General features: G+C 43.2%; 1 pseudogene; it reads left to right on the top strand.

Annotated features, from left to right (window-relative positions):
* The window catches only part of LOC123139394 (uncharacterized), an 87,078-nt pseudogene that overhangs the window by 29,565 nt on the left and 30,397 nt on the right, over positions 1-27,116 (top strand).

The raw sequence follows: 27,116 nt of genomic DNA, 5'->3' as shown, positions 1-27,116 counted from the left end.
TTCGTTTGTCTAAATTCGAGGCTAGAGCTCATGAGGGCATATTTGTTGGTTATGCTACAAACTCTCATGCTTACCGTGTCCTCAACAAGTCCAACGGGCTCATTGAGGAGACGTGTAACGTAGAGTTTGATGAAAATAGCGGCTCCCAAGTGGAGTAAAGTGGTACTTGTGATGTAGGTGATGAAATTCCTCCCCAAGCCATAAGAAGAATGGGTATTGGTCATATCCTACCCATTGAGGAACCCCTTGTGGCCGAAGGAGAAGGACAATGCTCCACCTCGGTGGAGCCTTCACCTACTCAAGACCCACACGCTTCCGAAGAACAAAGTGAAGGCCCTCAACCTAAGGAACAAGACCAAGGGCAAGATCAATCACAAGATGGTGATGTACCTCCACATGATGCCCAAGGTCAAGTTCTTCCCCTCGAGCAAGTTCAAGATCATGAGCAAGCTCAAGATCAAGAACAAGCTCATGACGACGCTCAAGATGATCAAGTGAACCCTCCTCCTTCGACATCCGAGGAGGAATTGGAGCGTCGTGCCGCGAAGATTGCTTCCAAACTCACCACCAAAGGTCATCTCATGGAGAATGTGGTTGGAAGCCTAAGAAAGGGGGTAAGCACTCGTAGACAGTTAGCAAACTATTGTGAACATCATGCATTTGTCTCTTGTGTTGAACCCCATAAGGTCTATGAGGCGCTCGAAGACTCGGATTGGCTCAATGCCATGCATGAAGAACTCAACAACTTTGAGTACAACAAGGTGTGGAGATTGGTGCCAGGGCCTTCCGGGAACCATAACATCATTGGAACCAAGTGGATCTTCAAGAACAAGCAAGATGCTCATGGGAACATCATTCGCAACAAGGCAGGATTGGTAGCACAAGGCTACTCCCAAGTCGAGGGTATCGACTACGGTGAAACCTTTGTCCCGTTGCTCGTCTTGAATCCATTCGTTTGTTGATTGCTTATGCTTCCCATCACAACTTTAAGTTGCAACAAATGGATGTTAAAAGTGCTTTTCTTAATGGTCCTATTAATGAGTTGGTCTATGTCAAGCAACCCCCCGGGTTCGAGGATCCCTTCTTCCCGGATCATGTGTATCAACTCGATAAGGCGCTCTATGGACTTAAACAAGCCCCACGTGCGTGGTATGACCACCTTACCGAGTTGTTACAAGATCATGGATTTGAAGTGGGGCTAATCGATCCCACTCTTTTTACTAAGAAGGTCAAAGGGGAGTTGTTTGTATGCCAACTATATGTTGATGACATTATCTTTGGTTCCCCTAACAAAGCTTTCAATGAAGAATTTGCCGCTCTCATGACCTCTAAGTTCAAGATGTCTTCGATGGGAGAGTTGAAGTTCTTCCTTGGTTTTGATATCAAACAAAGAAGAGAAGGTACCTTCATCAACCAAGCCAAATACACTCAAGACATGCTCAAGAGATTCAAGTTAAGTGATGTCAAGCCGGCTTCTACTCCAATGCCCACCAAGTGCCAACTTGACATTGATCCAAATGGTAAAGCGGTGGATCAAAAGGTATATCGCTCCATGATTGGCTCCTTGCTTTAACTTTGTGCATCTAGACCAGATATCATGTTGAGTGTGGGGATGTGTGCACGGTTTCAAGCTGCACCGAAGGAAAGTCACTATGTGGCGGTCAAGCGAATCTTTCGATATTTGGCTCATACCCCAAACTTTGGCTTATGGTACCCAAGAGGGGAAAACTTCAAGCTTGAAGGGTTTACGGATTCCGATTGGGCGGGAGACAAGGTGGATAGGAAGTCCACTTCCGGAGGGTGCTAGTTTCTTGGGTGCTCTTTGGTGAGTTGGTCTTCCAAAAAGCAAAGTTGTGTGTCTCTCTCGTCCACCGAAGCAGAATATGTGGCGGCCGGTAGTTGTTGTGCACAACTCTTATGGATGAGGCAAACTTTAAAGGAATACAGTGTCATTTGTGACAAAGTGCCTCTTTGGTGTGACAACGAAAGTGCCATCAAGATTTCTCTCAACCCAGTGCAACACTTCAAGACGAAGCACATTGAGATTCGGTATCACTTCATCCGGGATCACATTAGGCGAGGAGAGATCGAGCTCAAGTATGTCAACACTCATGATAACCTTGCAGATATTTTCACGAAGCCCTTGGATGAAGCAAGATTTCGCGAGTTAAGGCATGAGCTAAATATCATTGATTCGAGCAATGTGACTTGAACCCTTGCACACCCCACCCCACTCAACTTGGTATCTAGCTTAGATGTAGGCATGGACATAGGGGGAGTGTTGTTCTCTCAATGAACTTTCCCTCGCCCCCATTATGCATAAAACAATCAACTCTTTCACAATAGCCATTTTTGATGGTACTTGTGCTTCAAAGACGAGTTTTGGTCATGGGCCCAAGGATAATTCTTCGCGGTGCCATACCAATTGACTCAAACATAGGTGGCTCCGGCCACCGCCCTCTCCCGAGAGAGGCCAGAGCTTGCTCTGTTTCGTGTGGTTGTTTGTGTTTGAGTTGTTTCTGGTCTGTTGTGTGTGTGTGTGTTGCTGCGTCGGTCCTCTCGTTCTTTTGGCCTTGCTTTCCGTTTCTTTTTGAGCGTTAGCCGTTGGTCTAGAAGCCGTGTGGTTGCTGAAGCGGTACTACCGCTGGTGGCGAGCGGTACTACCGCTCTTAGCGGTACTACCGCCCTCTAGCGCGGTACTACCGCTCCCAGCGGTACTACTGCCCTCCAGAGCGGTACTACCGCTGTGAGGCGCGGGCTGGGGGTTATATCGGGGGCAGGGGGAGTTTCTTCTCCCCCATACCCATTCGCTCACCCCCTTCGCCCTGTTCGTCTCTCTCTTCAGCAACCGGCATCGCGGGAGGGCTCTGCCGGATCTCCCTCTCCGGGGCGCTCCTCTCCGTTTCCTTCGGTGGAATCGATCCCCACCTTGTCCTCTTGCCATGGATGCCGGTATTGCCCCCGTTCCCTGTTTCCTTCTGTCTAGATTTCCAATCTAGCGTTCTAGGGGCAATAGCAGTTGCATCTCTAGATTTTTGTCCAGATCTAGGCTTGAGTAGGATGGAGAATGCTTCTAGACTATTTGGATTAGTGTTTGGTTGGAGTATTTTTGAATTTGGTAGGACGGTAGTGTCGGATCTGACCACGGTAGTAGGAAACTGCTGTTTCCCCGCCTCGAGCGGTACTACCGCTCTCCCAGAGTGGTACTACCGCTGAGAGCGGTACTACCGCTCTCTCCAGAGCGGTACTACCGCTCAAGGGTCACGGTACTACCGCCTTCTACCCGGTTCCATCATCCTCCTACCTCTCAGTGATCTTTTTTTGTTCGTGTTTGTGGCTTACGCTCGTTCTTTCTGGTTCTTTGCGTGTTTGTGTGTGTGGTTCCAGGTGATGAGGTTCCTGAGCATCAGGCTCGTCGTGTCAACCCCGGTCGTGCCTCGTCCAAGCGCTACCGCACCACTGAGCCCACTGAGCCTGCTGGAGGATCTTCTAGTGCTCCACCTCCTCCCCAACTGCAGAAGAAGCCTGGGGTCAAGCCAAAGTCAAGCAAAACCATGCCAGAAATGGCGCCCAAGGAGTTCTGGGCAAGGCGCTGCCGCAACCCGTATGAGGTCGACCAAGATCCCACTTTGGTCAACCGTCCGTTCTGGAACAGGTTCTAGTTTGCCATCTACTTTGATGTTCTCAAAGCCAAGAAGAATCTCTATGTCAACATGCACTCCATCGACACCGAGCATATGGAGAACGATCCTGACTACTTTGGTGAAGCTCTTCAGATGTGCACTCAGCTGAACATTCTCGGGATCATGCAATTCAACAAGGACTATGATGCTGATATTGTGGCCCAATTCTATGCCACGGTTCACCTTGGGACCGATGAGGACAGGACTCTAACTTGGATGACAAATGGCAAGTTGCTGTCAGTCAAGTGGAAAGCTTTCATGCAGTTGATTGGGGTGGAAGATCTAGGACTTGAGTCTTCTGTCGGCTTTCGCCCCCACCGTCGCGCCAATGCCGCTCACAAGCAAGCTCTGTGGCCCTACTGCACTCTGAGGATCAACCATGAGACGAAAAAGGAGACCTATGAGCTGCCTGCCTATCTGGACATTCTTCACCGTATCTTCAGAGAGACTCTTTTCCCTCGCATCGGGAATCTGGACCAGGTTCACTCTTATCTCGTGGACATGCTTCTCTTCTGTCAGCGGGAGAAGGTGCAGAGCACCGGAGAGTCCTTGGATATCTCTCATGTTATGTGGTCTGAGCTGGTTTCTGCTATCTCCGAGCGCAAGTGCCCGATTTATGGTCCATTCATTATGCTGCTCATTGAGAAGGCCTGGGATCGTGTCTATCCCAAGGTGGTGCTGGAGATTGGAGAGTTGGTTTCTCATGATGTCAAGCGTCTGAGGAAAAAGGATAACTGGGGCACTCAGGCCCCTAGGACTGGAGTTCCTTCATCTGCTGCTGCCATGGAGACCGAGGAGGAGATTGGGGTTGAGGCTGAGGATGAAGATGATAACTACGTGCCTTCTGAGGCAGAGCCCTCTTGGGCCAAGAAGCTCAAGATCAAGGTGAAGAAGCTGTTTTGCATGGAGTCTCACGGTCAGTACATGACTCATGTGGCTGAGAAGAAGGCCCGAGGTCGCCACAAGGAGCTCATGCGTCAGATGGGTGCTATTGTGATTAGTGGTTCTGAGGATCAGCTTACCGAGGAGGAGGAGTGGATTCAGCAGCACTGCCCTTGGACTGATTCTGATGCTGAGCACTTCCCGGCTGACGATGGTAACGCGGATGATCCCTCTGAGTTCTGATGGGTGTCCATCGTTTGCTTTCACCTAGAGCCGTAGCAACACTCCCTCTCCTTTTTGGTGTCTTGATGCCAAAGGGGGAGAGAGTTTAGGGATTTGCGCTTTGTGTCTTCCATCTTTTGTGTTTATGCTTTCGCTTGTTGCTTTTTTTGGTTTGTGTCAGTGAGACCTAAGTTCTGGTTCTGTCAGTAAGACCTAAGCTTGAGTCATATGGTGTGAGACATATGCTACCTTATCTTTCCGTATCATTATCTATGTCTATCTAGCTTATGAGTTCCATGCTTATCCTGTTATATATATGTTGCTCTCATATCTTGCTTAGGTAGTTGGTCTCTAAAATGTAGGGGGAGCATTGATCCTGTCATCTGTGCCGTGCAGTCCAAAGCACTTTTCTAGGTAGCACACATCCAGGGGGAGCCCTTCTACATTTTAGGACGGTTGTGCTTTTGCGCTTATCCTATATCTATCATATTGTGCAAATCCCGTATTGTCGTCAATCCACCAAAAAGGGGGAGATTGTAAGGGCATATTTATTCCCAATATGTTTTGGTGATTGATGACAATGCTTGTGCGGACTAATCGTGTGCGTTTAGTTCTTTCAGAAATTCATCCATTGGCACGAGACGATTTCCTCCCCTCGGTGTTGTAATTCAAGACGGTGTAGCTCCTTCGTTTCGTTGTTGGTGGACTAGTTTCGTAGGAGTCACCATACTATCAAGAGGGGATCCGTTTTGGTAAGACATGGGTGGAATCACACATACACATCCTTTTCACACCCGTCGTCTTTCCTTCCGCATCTCTGGAGATGCCGTTTTCCCCTTGCTTTGCTTTGCTCTACCCTAGCGGTAGTACCGCGACCACAGCGGTAGTACCACCGAAGCTCCCTAGCGGTAGTACCGCTCTCAGAGCGGTAGTACCGCTCCAAGCGGTAGAACCGCTCTTCGAGCGGTAGTACCGCTTGGGACTTTCGACCGTAGTACCGCTGTGCGCGTGGGCTACTTCCGCCTCTATTCTCGAATGAAGTTTTTCATGTCGGGTTTTGCGGCACTAAGGGAGGTAGTAGGAGCGGTAGTACCGCCCTAAGCGGTAGTACCGCTCTTCCCTAGCGGTAGTACCGCCCTGGGGTCAGGGCCCTGGGCAGCGCGGCAGTACCACTGGGTCGAAGCGGTAGTACCGCCCTAAGAGGTAGTACCGCTCTTCCCTAGCGGTAGTACCGCCCTGGGGTCAGGGCCCCAGGCAGCGCGGCAGTACCGCTGGGTCGAGCGGTAGTACCGCCCGGAGCGGTAGTACCGCCCTTCCCTAGCGGTAGTACCGCTCTGTGCGGGGCTGGTGAGTGGGATAACGGTTGGTTTGTTCCTCCCACTATATAAAGGGGTCTTCTTCCCCAAAGTTGACCTACCTCTTTCCCCCAAAGCTCCATTGTTGCTCCAAGCTCCATTTTCGCCCGATATCTCTCCCTAGCTAATCAAACTTGTTGATTTGCTCTGGATTGGTTGAGAAGGCCCAGATCTACACTTCCACCAAGAGAAATTTGATTCCCTCCACTTATCCCTAGCGGATCTTGTTACTCTTGGGTGTTGAGCACCCTAGACGGTTGAGGTCACCTCGAAGCCATACTCCATTGTGGTGAAGCTTCATGGTGTTGTTGGGAGCCTCCAAGTGTTGTGGAGATTGCCCCAATCTTGTTTGTAAAGGTCCGGTTGCCGCCTTCAAGGGCTCCAATAGTGGAATCACGGCATCTCGCATTGTGTGAGGGCGTGAGGAGATTACGGTGGCCCTAGTGGCTTCTTGGGGAGCATTGTGCCTCCACATCGCTCTAACGGAGACGTACTTCCCCTTAAAAGGAAGGAACTTCGGTAACACATCCTCGTCTCCACCGGCTCCACTCTTGGTTATCTTGTCCCTTTACTTTTGCAAGCTTACTTGAGTTATATCCATTGCTTGCTTGTGTGCTTATTGTCTTTGCATCATATAGGTTGTCCACGTAGTTGCACATCTAGACAACCTATTTCATTGCAAGTTTTAATTTGTTAAAGAAAAGTCTAAAAATTGTTAGTTGCCTATTCACCCCCCCCCCCTCTAGTCAACCATATCGATCCTTTCAACCGTGGACAGGCTCTGCTGGGGGAATGAGGTGCTCCGGAAGAGGATACAGCCCGGCGATACTGAGGCTGTGGTCAGCCCAGAGATGCGCATGCATATCAAAAGGTAGTGCTTTCTTTCTTAGTTTTCACATCAAAATTATGTATTTTCATGATGCAAGCATATATATTCGTCTGTTTGTATGGTTCAGTTTTAAAGATTTTTCAGTCAGTTTTGAAGATATTTCCCTTGAGATAGTACTTTATTTCTATGGTCTTTCCGATAGTTTATAGCAACATTTGGTATGTCATATATAATGTCTATGATAATTGATGTGTGATCTTGATTCTTGGATCAAAATGATTCACAAGATGACGAGCGTGGCAATCTCGACGGGCTCGCTAAAGTCAGGGGAAGGAGAGAAACAATGGGGAAGGGAGCATAACATGGATGTGGGGCACGAGAGGCCGTGGTCGGAGCGGCATTGCGTGGGCATATTGGTTAGTTTGCTATTTATGGCCCAATTCAATGTTCAAAGCTTTCTATACAAAATGCTCTAATTCTTACTAGACTGCCATTCCTGACATGGCAATGGTTCCAGGGTATTATTTGAGCTGATACTCCATTTTCTTACAAGGTAAATAAGATACAGCTGTATCATTCTGAACTTTTGCCTTTCATGTATATTACAAAAATGATGTACATATGTATTTCTTCTGTGATCTCCTGGGGTCATTAATTATGAAAGAAATCTGAATAATTCTAAAAGAATCCCCTGTGATCATTAATTATGAAAGAAATCTGAATGATTGCCAGAATGAGGAGGAAAAAGCAATAAAATTCTTACCATTTGGGTCATGGTTTTGGAGGAGGATTGCTGGTGTTGTGCTCACTCGGCGCTCTAATTAATATTATTTGATCTCTAGGTCTAAATTAAATTTATCTCAATTAGATGTTAAACGAATAATTAAATGTGTTGGTGTTCATCCAAACTACATAGATTAGATTGTATTAGTATTAGTTCTTTGAAGTCAAGTACTACTATGGTCGAAGGGAAATCGTTTTAAAGTGATGGCCCAAATGATACAAGACAGAATATAAATTAATCAATTTTAATGTCTACATGTTTTGTTTGCTCTTATGTTCACTCCTGTCGAGTTACAACTTTACCTTGTGAATTTTTTTTACTTCAGAGATGTGGTCCCGTCGATGTTGGCTGTCGAATTTGTGCTGCAGTCCATGCCCACCACATCCGAGTCTTCGTCCCTTCATCATCCAACACGAACAGCAAAACAGAGTAGCAGTCGTGATTTGCCAGGCTGGAGAACTGACGCAGCTTGCTGCCACGGAGTGCTCGCCCTTCTTCTGTGCCATAAAGCCCCTCGGTCGAAACTTGCAAATCAAAATTGCCGACCCTGTCAATCTCGCTGGAACGACATCTATCTCGTTGTGCTCCACTCACTGTAAGTACCTTGACCTCTGCTTATTCTGAACCATTTATTTATCTGTTTGGGCTGTAATTTGTAAGTTTGCTTTCTTAGTAAAGAACTAAATAAAGCTTTGATGCTGATGACTATTTTCTTGGATAAGATTATATTCTTTAGATTGTGAGCTAACCTATTTGTGATTTCTATCTTAGCTAACGACATATCTCATAACTAAAGCCATGAACAAGTGCTTCAGTTATGCTGGTGGCAATACATTGCTTGAGGTGACCTCATGTGCAAGATTATCCCCATGGAGGGAGATGGCACGGAGACATTTGCTCACATCAGTACTATGTATGCATTATTTTTTTACTTGAAGATTAAAGGATTATAAGAACTGAGACCATTGCATGGAAATCAGCTTAGCACCATAATAATGAGGTGGTGTATCATGCAGTCCGGGCAGGATCACCACTGATTGACATCTATCGTTTTTAATCTCCTAAAGCAAGAGTATTTTGGTGGAGGACAATTTATGAAGGCATGCTACTTCATATTAGTTTGTTATGAACTTTCAAAGTATTGGTCAAACGGTCAAAGGGCATTCGGGCGACCTCGGAGGAAAATCTAAGGGCAAAACTGAGCAGAGTCGAAAAGTAAGGGCAAAACCCGTGGGTAGGTTCCAACTAGGGGCAAAAATGAATTTGTCCCTTTCTAAATATATGGAATTGGTAGGCCAGGAATTAGGGAAAATGGAGCTACAAGGGGCCCACATGTCAGGGTGGCATGCCCTACCCCCTAGGGGCGTGCCCCTGGCTTGTGGGGCCTGATACGTCTCCAGCGTATCTATAATTTATGAAGTATCCATGCTCTTATATTATCATTCTTGGATGTTTTACAATCATTTTATAGCAACTTTATATCATTTTTTGGAACTAACCTATTGACATAGTGCCCAGTGCCAGTTGTTGTTTTTGCTTGTTTTTTACATCGTAGGAAATCAATATTAAACAGAGTCCAAACGCAGCGAAATTTTTTGGAGTTTTTTTTGGACCAGAACACCCAGGATGGGCCAGAAAAGTACTAGAGGGGTGCCCCGAGGGGAGTACAACCCACCTGGGCGTGCATGGGCCCCCAGGTGCGCCCTGGTGGGTTGTGCCCACCTTGGTGTCCTTCCGCACCGCCTCTTTGCCCTATAAATTGTCGAATATTCCATAAACCCTCGTGATAACCTGATACGTCCGTTTTGCATCATGTTTGCCTACTGTTATTTATGTTGTTTTATTTTATAATAATGCTTTTTGGAGTAATTCTAATGCCTTTTCTCTCATAATATGCAAGATACACACAAAGGGGGAGAATTCTGGCAGCTGGAAATCTGGACCTGAAAAAGCTACGTCAGGCTACCTATTCTGCACAACTCCAAATGAGCTAAAACTTTACGAGGAATTTTTATGGAATATTTGAGGAATATTTGAGCAAATAAGTACCAGAGGGGGCCCACCAGGTGGGCACAACCCACCTAGGCATGGCAGGAAGCCTAGCGCGCCCTGATGGGTTGTGCTCACCCAGGGCCACCTCCGGCACCCCTCTCCTGGTATATAAGTCATTTTGACCTAGAAAAAATAAGGAGAGGACTTTCGAGTGAAGCGCCGCCTTCTCGAGGCGGAACCTGGGCAGGAGCACTTTTTCCCTCTGGCGGAGCGATTTCGCCGATGGAACTTCCCTCCCGGAGGGGGAAATCATCGTCATCATCATCACCAACAACTCTTCCATCTTGGGGAGGGCTATCTTCATCAACATCTTCAACACAACCAACTCCTCTCAAACCCTAGTTCATCTCTTGTGTTCAATCTTTGTACCAGAACTATAGATTGGTGCTTGTGGGTGACTAGTAGTGTTGATTACATCTTGCAGTTGATTACTATATGGTTTATTTGGTGGAAGATTATATGTTCACAGATCCATTCTACTATTTACTACCCCTCTGATCTTGAGCATGATTATCGTTTGTGAGTAGTTACTTCTGTTCTTGAGGTCATGGGAGAAATCATGTTGCAAGTAATCATGTGAACTTGATATGTGTTTGATATTTTGATGATATGTATGTTGTGATTCCCTTAGTGGTGTCATGTGAACATCGACTACATGACACTTCACCATATTTGGGACTAAGGGAATGCATTATGGAGTAGTTATTAGATGATGGGCTGCGGGAGTGACAGAAGCTTAAACCCTAGTTTATGCGCTATTCCGTAAGGGACCGATTGGATCCAAAAGTTTAATGATATGGTTAGAATTTATTCTTAATACTTTTCTCGTAGTTCCGGATGCTTGCGAGAGGGTTAATCATAAGTAGGAGGTTTGTTCAAGTAAGAACAACACCTAAGCAACGGTCCACCGACATACCAAATTATCAAAGTAGCGAACACAAATTAAGCCAACATGATGAAAGTGACTAGATGAAATTCCCGTGTACCCTCAAGAACACTTTGCTTATCATAAGAGACCGTTTTGGCCCGTCCTTTGCCTCAAAAGGATTGGGCTACCTTGATGCACTTGTGTTACTACTATCATTACTTGCTAGTTACAAATTATCTTGCTATCAAACTACTACGCTACTTACAATTTTAGCACTTGCAGACATTACCTTGCTGAAAACCACTTGGCATTTCCTTCTGCTCCTCGTTGGGTTCAACACTCTTACTTATCGAAAAGGATACAATTGACCCCATATACTTGTGGGTCATCAAGGCTATTTTTTGGCGCTGTTGCTGGGGAGTGAAGAGCTCTTGATAAGTGGAAATTTCTAAGGAAACATTATTACTACATGCTGAAATTTATTGTCACTTGCTACTATGGAAAACAACCCTTTGAGGGGTTTGTTCGGGGTATCTTCACCTCGACTGGAACCACAATTAGCTTCCCCTCAACCTACTGCTCCTACTGAAAATATTGAATATGAAATTCCTTCGGGTATGGTAGAACAACTGCTAGCTAATCCTTATGCAGGAGAAGGAACCGAACATCCTGATATGCACTTGATATATGTGGATGAAATTTGTGGATTGTTTAAGCTTGCAGGTTTACCCGGAGATGAAGCTAAGAAGAAGGTTTTCCCTTTATCTTTGAAGGGAAAAGCATTGACATGGTATAGGCTATGTGATGATATTGGATCTTGGAACTAAAATCGGTTGAAATTGGAATTCCATCAAAAAAAAATATCATATGCATCTAGTTCATCATGATCGGAATTATATATATAATTTTTGGCCTCGTGAAGGAGAAAGTATCGCTCTAGCTTGGGGGAGGCTTAAGTCAATGTTATATTCATGCCCCAAGCATGAGCTCTTAAGAGAAATTATTATTCAGAATTTTTATGCCCGGCTTTCTCGTAATGATCAATCCATGCTCGATACTTCTTGTACTGGTTCTTTTATGAAGAAGACTATTGAATTCCAGTGGGATATTTTAGAAAGAATTAAATGCAACTCTGAAGATTGGGAACTCAAGGAAGGTAAAGAGTCAGGTATTGAACCTAAGTTTGATTGTGTTAAATCTTTTATGAATACTGATGCTTTCCAAAAATTTAGCACTAAATATGGACTTGACTCTGAGATAGTAGCTTCCTTTTGTGAATCTTTTGCTACTCATGTTGATCTCCCTAAGGAGAAATGGTTTAAATATCACCCACCTATTAAAGAAGAAACTAAAGGATCAGTAAAAGCTAAAGAAGAAATTATCATTTACAATGTTGATTCAGTTGTTCCCACTGCTTATATTGAAAAACCACCTTTCCCTGTTAGGATGTCAACTGTGGTTAACAAAAGTTATGTCAGAACACCCAAACCAGCTGAACAAATCAGATTTGAACCTAGTGTTGCTATGATTAAAGATCTCTTGGTTGATAATATCGATGGGCATGGTATTTACTTCTGTGATGAAGCTTCTAGAATTGCCAAACCCGATACAGAGGATAAACATAGACCAGTTCTTGGCATGCCTGTTGTCTCAGTTAAGATAGGGGATCACTGTTATCATGGGTTATGTGACCTAGGTGCTAGTGTGAGTGCTATTCCTTTTTCCTTATATGAAGAAATTAAGAGTGAAATAGCACCCGCTGAAATAAAAGACATAGATGTTACTATTAAACTTTCCAATAGAGATACTATATCACCAATTGGGATTATTAGAGATGCTGAAGTCTTGTGTGGGAAAATAAAATACCCTACTGATTTTCTTGTTCTTGGCTCCCCACAAGATGACTTTTGTCCCATTATCTTTGGGAGACCTTTCTTGAACACCGTCAATGCCAGAATAGATTGTAAGAAACAAAGTGTTGGTTTTAGCTTTGGTGATGAATCTCATGAATTTAATTTTTCCAAGTTTAGTAGACAACCTCATAAGAAAGATTTTCCCAATAAGGATGAAATTATTGGTCTTGCTTCTGTTGTTGTACCTCCTACTGATCCTTTAGAATAATATTTTCTACACCATGAAAATGATTTGCATATGCTTGAAAGAAATGAAATAGATAGAATCTTTTTCAAACAACAACCTCTGGTTAAACACAATTTGCCTATTGAAACTCTAGGAGGTCCTCCTCCACCTAAAGGTGATCCTGTGTTTGAATTTAAACAATCGCCAGACACTTTGAAATATGCTTATTGATACGTCCATTTTGCTTCATGCTTTTATATCAATATTTATTGCATTATGGGCTGTTATTACACATTATATCTCAATACTTATGGCTATTCTCTCTTATTTTACAAGGTTTACCATGAAGAGGGAGAATGCCGGCAGCTGGAATTCTGGCTGGAAAAGGAGCAAATATTGGAAACCGATTCTGCAGAGCTCCAAAAATCCTAAAACTCCACGGAAGTCAGTTTTGGAATTAATAAGAATTATTGAGCGAAGAAAACACCAGAGGGGCCCACACCCTGTCCAGGAGGGTGGGGGCGCGCCCACCCCTACTGGGCGCCCCCCCGTCTCCTGGCCCCCCTGGTGGTCCTCCAGTGCCCATCTTCTACTATATGAAGGCTTTTACCATGGAAAAAAATCAGAGGCAAGCTTACGGGACGAAACTCCGCCGCCACGAGGCGTAACCTTGGCAGAACCAATCTAGAGCTCCGGCAGAGCTGTTCTGCCAGGGAAACTTCCTTCTGGGAGGGGGAAATCATCACCATCATCATCACCAACGATCCTCTCATCAGGAGGGGGTCAATCTCCATCAACATCTTCACCAGCACCATCTCCTCTCAAAACCCTAGTTCATCTCTTGTATCCAATCTTGTATCAAAACCACAAATTGGTACGTGTGGGTTGCTAGTAGTGTTGATTACTCCTTGTAGTTGATGCTAATTGGTTTACTTGGTGGAAGATCATATGTTCAGATCCTTAATGCATATTATTACTCCTCTGATTATGAACATGAATATGCTTTGTGAGTAGTTACGTTTGTTCCTGAGGACATGGGTGAAGTCTTGCTATTAGTAGTCATGTGAATTTGGTATTCGTTCGATATTTTGATGAGATGTATGTTGTCTCTCCTCTAGTGGTGTTATGTGAACGTCGACTACATAACACTTCACCATTATTAGGGCCTAGAGGAAGGCATTGGGAAGTAATAAGTAGATGATGGGCTGCTAGAGTGACAGAAGCTTAGACCCTAGTTTATGTGTTGCTTTGTAAGGGGATGATTTGGATCCATATGTCTAATGTTGTGGTTAGGTTTACCTTAATACTTCTTTTCTAGTTGCAGATGCTTGCAATAGGGGTTAATCATAAGTGGGATGCTTGTCCAAGTAAGGGTAGTACCCAAGCACCGGTCCACCCACATATCAAATTATCAAAGTACCGAACGCGAATCATATGAGCGTGATGAAAACTAGCTTGACGATAATTCCCATGTGTCCTCGGGAGCTCTTTTCTCATTATAAGAAATTGTCCAGGCTTGTACTTTGCTACAAAAAGGATTGGGACACCTTGCTGCACTTTATTTACTTTCACTGCTTGTTACTCGTTACAATTTATCTTATCACAAAACTATCTGTTACCTACAATTTTATTGCTTGCAGAGAAAACCTTACTGAAAACCGCTTGTCATTTCCTTCTTCTCCTCGTTGGGTTCGACACTCTTACTTATCGAAAGGACTACGATAGATCCTCTATACTTGTGGGTCATCAAGACTCTTTTCTGGTGCCATTGCCGGGGAGTGAAGCGCCTTTGGTGAGTGGAACTTGGTAAGGAAACATTTATATAGTGTGCTGAAATTTTCTGTCACTTGTTACTATGGAAAGTAATCCTTTGAGGGGCTTGTTCGGGGTATCTTCACCCCAACCAGAAGAGCAAAGAGTTGCTCCTCAACCTACTGAACCTACTTAAAATATTTACTTTGAGATTCCTTCGGGTATGATAGAGGAACCGCTAGCTAATCCCTTTGCAGGAGATGGAACATTGCATCCCGATTTACACCTTATCTTTGTGGATGAAGTTTGTGGATTATTTAAGCTTGCAGGTATTCCCAATGATGTTGTCAAAAGGAAGGTCTTCCCTTTATCTTTGAAGGGAGATGCATTGACATGGTATAGGCTATGTGATGATACAGGATCTTGGAATTATAAACGATTGAAGTTGGAATTTCACCAGAAGTTCTATCATATGCATCTTGTTCATCGTGATCATAATTATATATATAATTTCTGGCCTCGCGAAGGAGAAAGCATCACTCAAGATTGGGGGAGGCTTAAGTCAATGTTATATTCATGCCCCAATCATGGGCTCTCAAGAGAAATGATTATTAAAAAAAATTATGCTCGCTTTCTCCCAATGATCGCAACATGCTCGATACTTCCTGTGCTGGTTCTTATATGCTGAAGACTATTGAATTCAAATGGGACTTATTAGAAAGAATTAAATGCAACCAGTTAGAGATCCTCAACGACGATTGAATCCTAAGATGAAAGAAGTGGTAAGAAAGGAGATACTAAAGCTCCTTGAGGCAGGTATAATTTATCCCATTGCTGATAGTGATTGGGTAAGCCTTGTCCATTGTGTTCCTAAAAAGGGAGGTATTACTGTCGTTCCTAATGATAAAGATGAATTGATCCCACAAAGAATTATTATAGGTTATAGGATGGTAATTGCATTCTGTAAATTAAATAAAGCTACTAAGAAAGATCATTACCCTTTACCTTTTATCGATCAAATGCTAGAAAGATTATCCAAACACACACATTTCTGCTTTCTAGAAGGTTATTCTGGTTTCACTCAAATACTTATGTCAGTGAAGGATCAATCAAAAACTAATTTTACTTGCCCTTTCGGTACTTTTGCTTATAGACGTATGCCTTTTGGTTTATGTAATGCACCTGCTACCTTTCAAAGATGTATGATGGCTATATTCTCTGACTTTTGTGAAAAGATTTGTGAGGTATTCATGGATGATTTCTCCGTTTATGGATCCTCTTTTGATGATTGCTTGAGAAACCTTGATCGAGTTTTGCAGAGATGCGAAGACACTAGTCTCGTCTTGAATTGGGAAAAGTGCCACTTTATGGTTAATGAAGGCATTGTCTTGGGGCATAAGATTTCTGAGAAAGGTATTGAAGTTGATAAAGCTAAAGGTTATGCTATTGAAAAGATGCCATGTCCCAAGGGCATAAAAGGTATAAGAAGTTTCCTTGGTCATGCCGGTTTTTATAGGAGGTTCATTAAGGACTTTTCTAAAATCTCTAGGCCTCTGACTAATTTATTGCAAAAATATATTCCGTTTGTCTTTGATGATAATTGTGTAGAAGCATTTGAAATACTTAAGAAAGCTTTAATCGCTGCACCTATTGTTCAACCACCTGATTGGAATTTACCCTTTGAAATTATGTGTGATGCTAGTGATTATGTTGCAGGTGCTGTTCTAGGGCAAAGAGTTGATAAGAAATTGAATGTTATATAGTATGCTAGTAAAACTCTTGATACTGCCGAGAGAAATTATGCTACTACTGAAAAAGAATTCTTAGCAGTTGTGTTTGCATGTGATAAGTTTAGACCTTACATTGTTGATTCTAAAGTTACTATTCACACTGATCATGCTGCTATTAAATATCTTATGGAAAAGAAAGATGCTAAGCCTAGACTTATTAGATGGGTTCTCTTGCTCCAAGAATTTGATTTGCATATTATTGATAGAAAGGGAGCTGAGAACCTCGTTGCAGACAACTTATCTAGGTTAGAGAATGTTCTTGATGACCCACTGCCTATTGATGATAGTTTTCCTGATGAACAATTAGTGGTCATTAATGCTTCTCGTACTACTCCTTGGTATGCTGATTATGCTAATTACATTTTTGCTAAATTTATACCACCTAGTTTCACATACCATCAAAAGAAAAAGTTCTTTTATGATTTAAGACATTACTTCTGGGATGACCCACACCTTTATAAAGAAGGAGTAGATGGTGTTATTAGACATTGTGTACCTGAGCATGAGCTGGAACAGATCCTACACAAGTGTCACTTTGAATCCTACGGAGGACACCACGCTGGAGATAGAACTGCACATAAGGTATTGCAATATGGTTTTTATTGGCCTACTCTCTTCAAAGATGCTCGTAAGTTTGTCTTATCTTGTGATAAATGTCAAAGAATTGGTAATATTAGTAGACGCCAAGAAATGCCTATGAATTATTCTCTTGTTATTGAATCATTTTATGTTTGGGGCTTTGATTATATGGGACCTTTTCCCGCCTCTAATGGTTACACACATATTTTAGTTGTTGTTGATTACGTTACCAAGTGGGTATAAGCTATTCCAACTAGTAGTGCTGATCATAACACTTCTATTAAAATTCTTAAAGAAGTTATTTTCCGAGGTTTGGAGTCCCTAGATATCTTATGACTGATGGTGGTTCACATTTTATTCATGGTGCTTTCCGTAAGATGCTTGCTAAGTATGATGTTAATCATAGAATCGCATCTCCTTATCACCCGCAGTCTAGTGGTCAAGTAGAGTTGAGCAATAGAGAGCTCAAATTAATTTTGCAAAAGACTGTCAATAGATCTAGAAAGAATTGGTCCAAGAAACTTGATGATGCATTATGGGCCTACAGAACTGCATACAAAAATCCTATGGGTATGTCTCCGTATAAGATGGTTTATGGAAAAGCTTGTCACTTACCTCTTGAACTTGAACATAAAGCATATTGGGATATTAAAGAGATCAACTATGACTTCAAACTTGCCGGTGACAAGAGGTTATTTGATATTAGCTCACTTGATGAATGGAGAACCCAAGCCTATGAGAATGCCAAGCTATTCAAAGAAAAAGTCAAACGCTGGCATGATAAAAGGATACAAAAGCGTGAGTTTAATGTAGGTGATTATGTGTTATTATTCAACTCTCGTTTAGGATTTTTTGCAGGAAAACTTCTCTCTAAATGGGAAGGTCCTTACGTTATCGAGGAGGTCTATTGTTCTGGTGCCATAAAAATCAACAACTTCGAAGGCACAAGTCCGAGGGTGGTGAACGGTCAAAGAATTAAACATTATATCTTAGGTAATCCTATCAATGTTGAAACTAATAGTATTGAAATCGTAACCCCGGAGGAATACATAAGGGACACTTTCCAGAACGTTCCAGACTCCCAAAAGGAATAGGTATGTGGTACAGTAAGTAAACCGACTCCAAAACAATTCTAATGGCAATTTTTATCCGTTTTGGAATATTTAAGAATTTTAGGAAAGTAATCCGGGAAGGACACGAGGCCTCCACGAGGGTGGAGGGCACGCCCACCCTTCCTGGGCACGCCCCCTGTCTAGTGGCCACCTCATGTGCCTCCCGGACTCCGTTTTCTTGCACGTTACGTATTTTGGTCGGTAAAAATTCATTATATAATCTCCCGAAGGCTTTGACCACCGTATCACGCAAATATCCTCTAATTTCGTTTCGGGCTGTTTTTCTGACAGATCTAGAGCACCATGACGTTGCCTTCCTTCAACAATGAAGACAAGGATGCTTGGCTATTGAAGATAGAGCTGAAAAGAGAAGAACCGGAAGAGATCAACAAGGAGGAAGGGATCAAGAAGGCCACAGAGGTTCAAGCTCCGGCGGTGGAAGAAGAAGACATCCCTCAACCCTTACCTAACCTCTTTACTCCAACTGAGATTGAAGCTTTCAAGATGATTGAGTTATCTCGCATTCAGAATAAGTATCTCACACAGGAGAATATTTTGTTGAAGGATCATATTGCCGGACTCAAGGGCATTATCCGCAAGTTGGAGGAGCTTTTACGCTCCATGTGCGATTATCCACCATCATCATCACCACCTCCATCACCTTCGAGGACATAATCACATGGGTATGTGCTACCTCTTGAGCACTGCGTTGGATTTCCCCGAAGAGGAGAGGATGATGCAGCAAAGTAGCGTAAGTATTTCCCTCAGTTTTTGAGAACCAAGGTATCAATCCAGTAGGAGACCATGCACAAGTCCCTCGTACCTACACAAAACGATAGCAACTCGCAACCAACACTTAGGGGTTGTCAATCCCTTCACGGTCACTTACGAGAGTGAGATCTGATAGAGATAATATTTTTAGTATTTTTGATTGATAGATGCAAAGTAAAAAAGTAAAGGCAAAGTGAAACAAAGCAAGTAAATAAAGTGATAGAGATTGATATGATGAGAATAGACGCGGGGGCCATAGGTTTCACTAGTGGCTTCTCTCAAGAGCATAGATATTCTACGGTGGGTGAACAAATTACTGTTGAGCAATTGACAGAATTGAGCATAGTTATGAGTATATCTAGGAAATGATCATGTATATAGGCATCACGTCCAAAACAAGTAGATCGAAACGATTCTGCATCTACTACTATTACTCCACTCATCGACCGCTATCCAGCATGCATCTAGAGTATTAAGTAAAAACAGAGTAACGCCGTAAGCAAGATGACATGATGTAGAGGGATAAATTCATGCAATATGATAAAAACCCCATCTTGTTATCCTCGATGGCAACAATCCAATACGTGCCTTGCTGCCCCTTCTGTCACTGGGCAAGGACACCGCAAGATTGAACCCAAAGCTAAGCACTTCTCGCAGTGCAAGAACTACCAATCTAGTTGGCCAAACCAAAAAGGATAATTCGAAGAGACTTGCAAAGATAACTCAATCATACATAAAAGAATTCAGAGAAGAATCAAATATTTTCCATAGATAATACTGGATCATAAACCCACAATTCATCGGTCTCAACAAACACACCGCAAAAAGAAGATTACATCGAATAGATCTCCACGATAGAGGGGGAGAACATTGTATTGAGATCCAAAAAGAGAGAAGAAGCCATCTAGCTACTAGCTATGGACCCGAAGGTCTGAAGTAAACTACTCACACTTCATCGGAGGGGCTATGGTGATGATGTAGAAGCCCTTCATGGTGGATGCCCCCTCCGGCGAAGCTCCTTAACATGCCCCAAGATGGGATCTCATGGATACAGAAGATTGTGGCGGTGGAATTAGGTTTTTCGCTCCTGTTCTGATCGTTCAGGGATACGTAGGTATATATAGGAGGAAGGAGTACGTCGGTGGAGCTCCGAGGGGCCCACGAGGTAGGGGGCGCACCTAGGGGGGTGCCCTCCACCCTCGTGACCTCCTCGGGCACTACTTGGAGTAGGGTACAAGTCTCCTGGATCATGTTCGGTTGGAAAATCACGATCCCGAAGGTTTCATTCCGTTTGGACTCTGTTTGATATTCTGTTACTTCAAAATACTGAAAAAGGCAAAAAAGAACAATTCTGGGCTGGGCCTCCGGTTAATAGGTTAGTCCCAAAAGTAATATAAAAGTGGAAAATAAAGCCCAATATAGTCCAAAACAGTAGATAAAGTAGCATGGAGCAATCGAAAATTATAGATACGTTGGAGGCGTATCAGTATGGGCACTCCCCTTGGCAACTGCCAAGCTTGGGTGAGGTGCCCCGGTATCGTATCACCATCACACTCCTATCTTTACTGTTTTATTTAGTTCGATCCTTTTAGTAGTATCTTGATCTAGTATATTGAAGTTTTAGTATCAATTAGTTTTGAGTTTTGCTTTGTGATCTGCTTATGTAATCGAGTCCGTGAGCTATCTATAATAAAGATTAGTGTTGAGTCAAGAGCTTTGCTATCTTGCCATGATCTTGAGAAAGTAGACATAATAAAAAGAATAAAAGAGCTCATATTGATCTTATGGATAGTAATGACTTCACACATAGAAAGTATGAGGCATAAAAGTTGTTGAGAGTTGACAAACATAGTTTTGGTCATTGTTGCAATTAATAGGAAGTAATAAGGAAACAAAGGTTTTCACATACAAATATACTATCTTGGACATCTTTTATGATTGTGAGCACTCATTAAGTATGACATGCTAAAAGAGTTGACGTTGGACAAGGAAGACAACGTAATGGTTTATGTTTTCTCACATCTCACTTAAAGTATATTGTCATTGATCTTCCCAACATATTGAGCTTGCCTTTCCCCCTCATGCTAGCCAAATTCCTTGCACCAAGTAGAGATACTACTTGTGCTTCCAAATATCCTTAAACCCAGTTTTGCCATGAGAGTCCACCATACCTACCTATGGATTGAGTAAGATCCTTCAAGTAAGTTGTCATGTTGCAGACAATAAAAATTGCTCTCTAAATATGTATGACTTATTAGTGCAGAGAAAATAAGCTTTATACGATCTTGTTATGGAAGCAATAAAAGCGACAGACTGCATACTAAAGGTCCATATACAAGTGGAAATATAAAGTGACGTTCTTTTGCATTAAGATTTTGTGCATCCAACCCTAAAATCACATGACAACCTCTGCTTCCCTCTGTGAAGGGCCTATATTTTAATTTATGTTTTTACTTTATACTTGAGTCAAGGTGATCTTCACCTTTCCCTTTTTCATTTTATCCTTTGGCAAGCTCCTCGTGTTTGAAAGATCTTGATATATATATCCAATTGGATGTAAGTTAGCATGAATTATTATTGTTGACATCACCCAAAGGTGAATACGTTGGGAGGCAACACAATAAGCCCCTATCTTTCTTAGTGTCCGGTTGAAACTCCATAACCACAAGTATTGCGTGTGTGTTAGCAATTGTAGAAGACTATATGATATTTGAGTATGTGGACTTGCTGAAAAGCTCTATTCTTGACTCTTTTTGATGTTATGATAAATTGCAATTGCTTCAATGACTGAGATTATAGTTTGTTAGTTCCCAATGATGTTTTTGAACCATACTTGACATTGTGAATTGATCGTTACTTGAGCATAAGAAATCATATGACAAAATCTATATATGTTGCTGTTATAAGAATGATCATGATGCCCCCATGTCCGTATTTTATTTTTATCAACACCTCTATCTCTAAACATGTGGACATATTTTTCGATTTTGGCTTCCGCTTGAGGACAAGCGAGGTCTATGCTTGGGGGAGTTGATACGTCCATTTTGCATCATGCTTTTATATCAATATTTATTGCATTATGGGCTGTTATTACACATTATATTTCAATACTTATGGCTATTCTCTCTAATTTTACAAGGTTTACCATGAAGAGGGGGAATGCCGACAGCTGGAATTCTGGCTGGAAAAGGAGCAAATATTGGAAACCTATTCTGCACAGCTCCAAAAATCCTGAAACTCCATGGAAGTCAGTTTTGGAATTAATAAGAATTATTGAGCGTAGAAAACACCAGAGGGGGCCCACACCCTGGCCAGGAGGGTGGGGGGCGCGCCCACCCCTACTGGGCGCGCCCCTGTCTCCTGGGCCCCCTGGTGGCCCTCTGGTGCCCATCTTCTGCTATATGAAGGCTTTTACCCTAGAAAAAATCAGAGGCAAGCTTACGGGACGAAACTCCGCCGCCATGAGGCGGAACCTTGGCGGAACCAATCTAGAGCTCTGACAGAGCTGTTCTACTGGGGAAACTTCCCTCCGAGAGGGGGAAATCATCACCATCGTCATGACCAACGATCCTCTCATCGGGAGGGGGTCAATATCCATCAACATCTTCACCAGCACCATCTCCTCTCAAAACCCTAGTTCATCTCTTGTATCCAATCTTGTATCAAAACCACAAATTGGTACCTGTGGGTTGCTAGTAGTGTCGATTACTCCTTGTAGTTGATGCTAATTGGTTTACTTGGTGGAAGATCATATGTTCAGATCCTTAATGCATATTATTACTCCTCTGATTATGAACATGAATATGCTTTGTGAGTAGTTACGTTTGTTCCTGAGGACATGGGTGAAGTCTTGCTATTAGTAGTCATGTGAATTTGGTATTCATTCGATATTTTGATGAGATGTATGTTGTTTCTCCTCTAGTGGTATTATGTGAACGCCGACTACATAACACTTCACCATTATTTGAGCCTAGAGGAAGGCATTGGGAAGTAATAAGTAGATGATGGTTTGCTAGAGTGACAAAAGCTTAGACCCTAGTTTATGCGTTGCTTCGAGTAAGGGGCTGATTTGGATCCATATTTATAATGTTGTGGTTAGGTTTACCTTAATACTTCTTTTGTAGTTGCAGATGCTTGCAATAGGGGTTAATCATAAGTGGGATGCTTGTCCAAGTAAGGGCAGTACCCAAGCACCGGTCCACCCACATATCAAATTATCAAAGTACCGAACGCGAATCATATGAGCGTGATGAAAACTAGCTTGACGATAATTCCCATGTGTCCTCGGGAGCTCTTTTCTCATTATAAGAAATTGTCCAGGCTTGTCCTTTGCTACAAAAAGGATTGGGCCACCTTGCTGCACTTTATTTACTTTCATTTCTTGTTACTCGTTACAATTTATCTTATCACAAAACTATCTGTTACCTACAATTTCAGTGCTTGCAGAGAAAACCTTACTGAAAACCGCTTGTAATTTCCTTCTGCTCCTCGTTGGGTTCGACACTCTTACTTATCGAAAGGACTATGATAGATCCCCTATACTTGTGGGTCATCACTTATCTTGATGAGAAAAAGATATATCATGTTATTATTAGTGTTAACCCTTCACAACATGAAGAAGAAAGATTATTGGAAGTTCTAAGGAAGCATTGAGCTGCTATTGGATATACTCTTGATGATCTTAAGGGCATTAGTCCCACTCTATGTCAGCACAAGATTAATATGGAACCTGATGTTAAGCCCATTGTTGATCACCAACGTCGGTTAAATCCAAAGATGAAAGAAGTGGTAAGAATGAAAATATTGAAACTTCTGGAAGCAGGTATAATCTATCCTATAGCTGATAGTAGATGGGTAAGTCTTGTTCATTGTGTCCCTAGGAAGGGAGGTATTACTGTTGTTCCTAATGATAAGAATGAGCTTATTCCACAAAGAATTGTCACAGGCTATAGGATGGTAATTGATTATAGAAAATTAAACAAAGCAACTAGAAAAGATCATTACCCTCTGCCTTTTATTGATCAAATGTTAGAAAGATTATCTAAGCACACACATTTTTGCTTCCTTGATGGATATTCTGTTTTTTCACAAATACCTGTTTCACAACCTGATCAAGAAAAGACCACTTTTACTTGCCATTTTGGAACTTATGCTTATAGACGTATGCCTTTTGGTTTATGTAATGCACCTGCTACTTTTCAAAGATGTATGGCTGCTATATTCTCTGATTTTTGTGAAAAGATTGTTGAGGTTTTCATGGATGACTTTTCTGTTTATGGGAAGTCTTTTGATGATTGTTTAAGCAATCTTGATCAAGTTTTGCAGAGATGTGAACAAACAAATCTTGTCTTGTATTGGGAGAAGTGCCACTTCATGGTTAATGAAGGTATTGTTTTGGGCCATAAAATTTCTGAAAGAGGCATTGAGGTGGACAAAGCCAAGGTTGATGCAATTGAGAAAATGCCATGTCCTAAAGATATCAAAGGTATTCATAGTTTCCTTTATCATGCTGGTTTCTGTGACGCCCTCGATTCAATCGTACACTAATCATACACGCAAATGTGTACGATCAAGATCAAGGACTCACGGGAAGATATCACAACACAACTCTAGACACAAATTAAAATAATACAAGCTTTATATTACAAGCCAGGGGCCTCGAGGGCTCGAATACATCAGCTTGAAAACAAACGAGTCAGCGGAAGCAACAATATCTGAGTACAGACATGAGTTAAACAAGTTTGCCTTAAGAAGGCTAGCACAAAACAACAACGATCGAAAAGGCAAGGCCTCCTGCCTGGGAGCCTCCTAACTACTCTTGGTCGTCGGCGTCCGTCACGTGGTAGTAGGCACCCTCGGGGTAGCAGCCGTCGTCAAAGGTGGCATATGGCTCCTGGACTCCACTATTTGGTTGCAACAACCAGAAAGAAGAAAGAAGGGGGAAAAGGGGGAGCAAAGCAACCGTGAGTACTCATCCAAAGTACTCGCAAGCAAGGATCTACACTACATATGCAACATTATCAAAGGAAGGCTAAATATGTGGACTGGGTTGCAGAAATGCCAGAATAAAGAGAAGGTCTAGTCCTATCGAAGACTAGCATCTTCTGGAAACCACCATCTTGCAGCAAACAAGAGGGAGTAGAGTAGCATAAAGTAAAGCGGTAGTAGTGTTATCAACCTCGGCCAGAGATCCTTTCTCGACTCCCTGCGAGAAAGCAATCCCAGAGCCATACTATCCAGTTATCATCACAATCAAAACCTCATCACCATCCAGTTCTCATCACAAGTATCCAGTTCTAGTTGCATCGATCGGGATACAACTCCAAGAGTCCGTTACCATAGGACAGGCTATGCATAGATTAGTTCTTCCCTACAGGGGTGCACCAACTTACCCACCACGCTCGATTGACTCCGGCCGGACACACTTTCCTGGGTCATGCCCGGCCTCGACCAAACAATACGTCGCAACCCGACCTAGGCTTAAATAGAGAGGTCAAGCACGCCGGACTAAACCTATGCCCCCAGGGTTCATGGGCCATCGCCCCAGGAACTCCTGCACGTTGCGAACGCGGCCGGTGAGCAGACCTAGCTACCTCCCTAAAAAGGCAGGAGCTTACCAGTCCAACCCGGCGCGCGCCGCTCCATCGCTGACGTCTATTAAGCTTCGGCTGATGCATACGATGCAGAACGCCCATACTATGCCCACGTGATGGTTAGTGCTATCAGGCCAGAGGCCCCTCGGATCAAATATCCAAATCGTAGTGGATTAGGAACGCGCGGTAACAAGCAGAGACTCACGAAAGAGGTGACCCCGTTGCCCCGTCTCGAGGACTTGCGACAAGGGCTAAGAATGCCCGGCCCCGCCTCGTAATTATCTCACGGGCACCTTCCAGGTCAACCCGTCTCCACATCACTTTCCAAGTAACAGTTGTAAAGTCCAAGTATCCGTGTGTCCAAACATCAAGAGGAAAACCCAAGGAATCACCCCGGTGGGTTCCACTCAATGTAATCATCAGGGTGAACATAGAGGAATCACCCTCGAGGTTCACACTTGAGGGGTTGCAAGACAGAGCCGTATCGGAAGTGGTTAAGGAGGAAATCACCCTCGATGACCACGACCGAATAGCTACACTACAGGTTAACATCAGAAGTGCTGTAGAGGTCTCACCCTCGGCACTTGATAGTAACCCAGCAGTGTCGAGCAACTAAGGGGAAAGTGATGTGCGGTGCCGGGGCCTGGTCTTCAATCCCGTTGATCGGGTCTTCAATGATGAAGCAGGGGCAACAAGGACAAGGTGGGGGTCACTGATGGATCACTAACCAGCCTATACTAAGCAGTTTAGGATAAGCAGGTAAGGTGCAATAACAGGTACAAAAGCAGGCTATGCATCAGAATAGGAGCAAACAATAACAGTAGCAAAATCTAATGCAAGCATGAGAGAATGGAATGGGCGATATCAGGATGATCAAAGGGGGGGGCTTGCCTGGTTGCTCTGGCAAGGAGGGGGGTCGTTGTCGACGACGTAGTCGATCACCGGGGCATCAGCGGCCTCGGGGTCTACCGGAGAGAAGAGGGGGAAGAAACAGTAAATACATAGCAAACAGAGGTAACACTAAGCATGACATGACGATACGTAGCACTAAGCGTGTTCTAACGCGGTCCTAGACGTTATAGGGGAAGGGGGAAATCAACCGGGAAGGTGTTCCCGGTTCCGGACCTGTGTCAGACAGATGATCGGAGGGGGAAAGTTCCATGTTCAGCATGCTAGGGGCATGTGACAGATGAACGGACCGCATATTCGGATTCGTTGGATTTTTCTGAGCAACTTTCATATAGAAAACATTTTTATCCGAGATACGGTTTATTTTCTATGAATTTTTAAAGTTGTTATAAATTCTGGAATTTAATTATTTATTTCAACATTATCCAGAATAGTAAAAGATGACGTCAGCATGACATCATGCTGACATCAGCAGTCAACTGTGCTGTTGACTGGGTCAACTACGTGTGGGCCCCACATGTCATACACTGTTTAGTTTAATTAGGGTTTAGCTAATTAATTATGGTTTAACTAAATTAACTAATTAATTAGATTAATTTAAATGGGATTAAATAACTTAATTAATTTACTAATTAATTAATTAACTAATTAATACTTTTATTAATTACATTTCCTTTTTTTTAATTTTCGCTTTGGGGGTGTGGGGCCCCTACGTCAGTGGCCCAGGGCGGCTTATTGGGCACGGGTTAACGGGGCGGGCGTGGGCGCCCGTGCCCGTGACCACCAGGGGCGACGGCCACGGTTGCGGGCCGGAGCCGCACGGCGAGGTGGCTGGCCAGGGCGGCGCAGCCGGAGC

Source organism: Triticum aestivum, chromosome 6B (genome assembly GCF_018294505.1).
Source record: "Triticum aestivum cultivar Chinese Spring chromosome 6B, IWGSC CS RefSeq v2.1, whole genome shotgun sequence".
Classification (NCBI taxonomy): domain Eukaryota; kingdom Viridiplantae; phylum Streptophyta; class Magnoliopsida; order Poales; family Poaceae; genus Triticum; species Triticum aestivum.
The sequence above is the reverse complement of the archived record's forward strand: the minus strand, read 5'-3'. Positions and strand labels throughout refer to the sequence as shown.